This window comes from Cherax quadricarinatus, chromosome 78, assembly GCF_038502225.1.
Source record: "Cherax quadricarinatus isolate ZL_2023a chromosome 78, ASM3850222v1, whole genome shotgun sequence".
NCBI classification, from domain to species: Eukaryota; Metazoa; Arthropoda; class Malacostraca; order Decapoda; family Parastacidae; genus Cherax; species Cherax quadricarinatus.
Window position 1 is genome coordinate 20,749,365 of NC_091369.1, and position 4,708 is coordinate 20,754,072.

Below are 4,708 nucleotides of genomic sequence, written 5' to 3' on the forward strand. Positions count from 1 at the left end.
CTCCTCCCATGGAAAAATTAGGTCTCAGACACTCCCTAAGATTAAATAGAGAACCAAGACAGGGGGAAGATACTACTTGAAATTTTAAAAGTTGTTATTTTTATATTTTTAAGACTGGTGTAATGCGATAAGTAAGAAAGATATTTTAACATGTGGCACAACAATATATAAAAAAATCTTAAATAAGCCATTAAAAGGGAATCTTACTGACTATTATTTATCAAAGTATAAAGCAATGAAGATTTGTGATAAAGATCTTTTATGGACAGTAATATTTCATTTACTACTGTTAAAAACAATATCTGCAAAAAATGTGAATCTATAATAAAACAGAAAGATGTATTGTTTAAACAGCATTTTGAAAAGTAAAATTTTTACTTTTGGTATAAAATGGATAAGGAATATACCCAGGTTAATATAGCTATATCAATCAACATATGGACAAAAAACTTGACAATCAATAAGTGGAATAATGAAAATTATACAATATACCATAATAATGTTTGGTCCAATACAGATGAATATATAAGAATTTCTCTTTATGATATTATTGATATACAAAAAATTCCATATATAGATAAAATTAAAATTGTAAGCAATGCTACTATAGAGTTGATTAAATGTAAGAATTGTAAATAGCAAAGTTTTCCAAGTATAAAGACAAAGATAAGTGACCAGACACCATTACTAGCAGTTTTGGGAGTAGTGGTGTTGATAACACTAATGAGTAGTACAGCCTATATTTATTATCTCAAGAAATGTGTAACTCGGGGTGATTATTTAATAAAAAAAATTGTTTACGTGAAGTTAAACCATATAAAAGAAGTTTGTTTCATTCCAAATTCAACAGAACAGTTGCCAGGCAAGATGGGAAAGGACTATTATAAAATTCTTGGTCTTGAGAAAAAGGCTACTGATGAAGATATTAAGAAAGCTTATAGGAAAATGGCACTCATGTACCACCCCGACAAAAACAAGTCTTTTTTTGCAGAAGAAAAATTTAAAGATATAGCAGAAGCCTATGAAGTATTGAGTGACAAAATGAAGAGAAAAATATATGATATGTACGGCGAGAAAGGACTTAAGAGAGGAGAAGGAATGCCTAGTGCTAGTGGTCATGGAGATGGACTACACTTTAGGTATACTTTCTCGTGAGATCCTATAACTATTTTCCAAAAATTCATTGGTGCTAGTGATCCTTTTCTACTTTTTTAACAGGAGTTGTAGATTCTAATTTTTTTATGATGGATAAACACATAAGTGGAAGCAGATGGTATTCCTTCAGCTTCAACAAGTCTTCTGAATTTTCCAAACCTCAGGACAACAAGAGTCATTACCAAGAAACTTTTAACTTCAACAATAACAGCAGTAACCCTTCTGATATTTTTAAATCTCAGAACAAAAGTCCAAGTCAAAGTAATTACCAAGAGACATTAACAGCCTTTGGATTCACAAAGAAAGATAGAGACTTAACATCCCTTCCAGTTCCTTTTCCTGTCAACTCATTTTCAAGTACTATGAATGAAAAAATGGAAATTGATGAAATTACTACTTCTAGAAATATGTCAGAACAATCAATTCTTGTGTCTACCAAAGATTTAGACCTTTATGTTACCTTGGAAGAAGTTTACAAGGGTGTTACAAAGAAAATCAAGATTATTAAAAGAAACAATAACTGTTATGAAGAAAAGATCTTAATCATAGATATTAATCCAGGGATGAAAAATGGCACTTAGATTATTTTTTAACGTGAGGGCAATAAGTTTCCTGGCAAAAATCCTGAAGATATTATCTTTTTAGTCAGAGATAAACCTCATCAGTATTTTAAACGTGATTGTGTTAACCTTCAGTACACAGCTAAATTGACACTACGTGATGACTTGTGTGGTACCCAAGTAGAAATTCCTACCCTAACCAATGAGAAAGTTACCTTAAATTTAAGTAACGATATTGTATGACCACAAATGACGAAGTGTCTTCAAGGTTATAGATTACCCTACTCTAAAGATTTTAATAAGAAAGGGGACATTATCATTAATTTTGATATTCAGTTCCCTTCCATTTTGATTGATAGTACAAAAAAAATTCTCTCTAAAATTCTTTAAGCAATTTTTTTCTAATATATAAATTTTAAAATAAAATAAAAAATAAAAAAACTTTGAATTAATCCCTATATTTCCTAAGAGTATAAATACTTTCTACTGGGTTATTAGACACACCACAAATAAGTTTGAAAATCAGTAAGACCAGTGGGTTAAAAATTGGCTTTTTAGCATAGCTTTATAACAAAAAATAATATTAATGGATCAGATGATGATCGAAGATTATTTCAAGTCAATTTCTGGCATTGAAGAAGAAATGGGTCATGCTCTCTGTCATCATTAGTATTTTCTTGAACGTCGAACTTCTCCTTGTGAAAGGAAGTTTTGGAAAGACGGAGAATTGGAAAGTTTTGAAGTGGATATGGAAAGAGTGGATTGCCTATATCACATTTATATCTATACAGATGAAGAAGAAGAGATAGTTTACTGTGAATTAGTGGTACGAATGGTGTACGAGGAAAACAGTCAACAACACCACCACCACAGTCATGCTTTTGTCGAGATGTCTGCAAAATGCAATTTTATGAGTAACAATAGAGAAGGGCAAGGGCAGCAGTATATGTACATTACTTTCAATCCAAACATCTTTTTATATACCACAGGAACTAATAATTATAATATAAAGACCTTATCCTTAGTTCACTTCAAGAAGAAGGGTACAATATACTACCATATGAGGGAAAAAATAAGTTTATTATAGACCTCAAAATCAAACTTAACTATTATCCAAAGACTCTTCTTCCTAGTATTGTAACAGAGAATTTTAATGAATACATTGACATTAGTATGGCTAAAGAAGATTACAAAAACTGAGATAAAGGAAGAAGTAATTATATCATCTTGAAAAACCTTTTTGAAATGGATTTGTGTCTAGAAAATTAGCTATTACTACTAAAAATAAAAAATTATTATTTTTCGTAAGGTATAAAACTGTGATGTTTTTGTGAAAATGACATGACACAACTTGTGACAATGAAGACTAAGTTTTGTTATTAGTGTGTTGAATAAAAATTGTGTGCTATACCAATGTAACCATCGAAAAACATTATAACTCTACCTAACTCCATTTAAAGTTTTGAAATGTAACCTACAAAACTTTCTAGACTCTATTACATATATTTCTCATCTAAGGTTTTAAATGAAGGTTGGAAAAACAGATAGATATCTAAGCTCCTCCTGTTGAAATAGTAAGAATAATTAAAATTATGTGTAGACACACCAGTCGACAAAATATTCTAAACTATTCTACAAGTTTTTGAAACTCTTCCCCTTGAAGTTAGGAAAATTGGAGGAGGAGGAGGAGGAGGAGTGAGGAAATATATGCTATATAAAGTTAAGTTCTGTCAGAAGGGATTTAGAAGGGTTAACTTATCTTCCTTAACTCCACATTTATCTAAAATGGAACCTCTCTCCATAGAATGTTTAGACTTACAAGAAATACTAGAAGAACTAGGACATAAGGACCCACAAGGAAGGATGAATCTACAAGGATTATTGGAAGATTTAGAACAATTGGACCTACAAGGAATAATGAATCTACAAGGAAGACTGGAAGAAATAGGACAACTGGATGAATTGGAACAGATGGAGATTTTGGATGATAATCTTCACTTTTCAGATAATAGTGATAATGATAGCGGTATTTCAGATTCTGTAGAAGGTTTTGAAGAAATACCAAGAAATATTAAATCTTTAATTACAGAAGTAAGTACAGTTTCTGAAATTGAGAAAATGGTGGGTAATGCTCTTAAATATCAGAATATGTTTAAACATGAAGTTTCAATTTATGAAAATGAATATTGGCATTTAGAGGAATTAGAAAACTTCAAGGTGGATTTAGATAAGGTTGGCTGCCTGTACCACATCTTTGTCAATAAAAATAAATGCTGTTTTTATGAATTAGTGGTGTGTATGGCTTACAAGAATTCTCATGTTTTCGTGGAAATGACAGCAGCTTCTTATAAAGGTGAATATGAAAGTGAAATATTAATTACCAATTTCCCTAATAATCTACTTATCCATAAAGTCTATTTACATGAAAATGACTTCAGGATAAAGAAAAATTATAAAACTCTGCTTAGAAATTCACTTTTACAAGAAAATTATACTAATCTAAGCTCCTCCCCTTGAAGGAGGAGTAAAATGTGTGTATCAAGCTACTCCATTTAATGGAGGAGTAAAATGTGTGTATCTAGCCCCTCCCCTTGAAGGAGGAGTGAAAGGAAATGTGGTGTGTGGTATGTGGTATATATAAATGGATACCAAAGTTAGATTCAGTTAGTAATCTTCCTAATACAGCATGGACCTACAAGATAGGATTAGACTGGAAAAACTTGTAGACCCAGAAGGAAGAATTAATTTACAAGGACAATTTGAACAAATAAGAAGTCTGAATGAACTAGAACTGATGGACTTTTTGGATAATTTTCATATTTCAGATCCTGATAAAGTACTAAGTAGTAGTATAAAAATTCTTGAGACGACAAAAAATCAATCTCAATTGTTATTGTCAGAGGTAGAATTAAAAAAAAGTCAAAACAACTTACCCTTTTCAGAGTTAATTGACTACGTGTGCCAAATGCATTGTTTGGAAGATGAAACAGTAT

General features: G+C 30.9%; 1 pseudogene; it reads left to right on the forward strand.

Annotated features, from left to right (window-relative positions):
* The first annotated feature begins 1,163 nt into the window (after positions 1–1,163).
* LOC128701489 (dnaJ protein homolog 1-like) lies at positions 1,164–2,347 on the forward strand (annotated as a pseudogene).
* Positions 2,348–4,708: the final 2,361 nt, after the last annotated feature.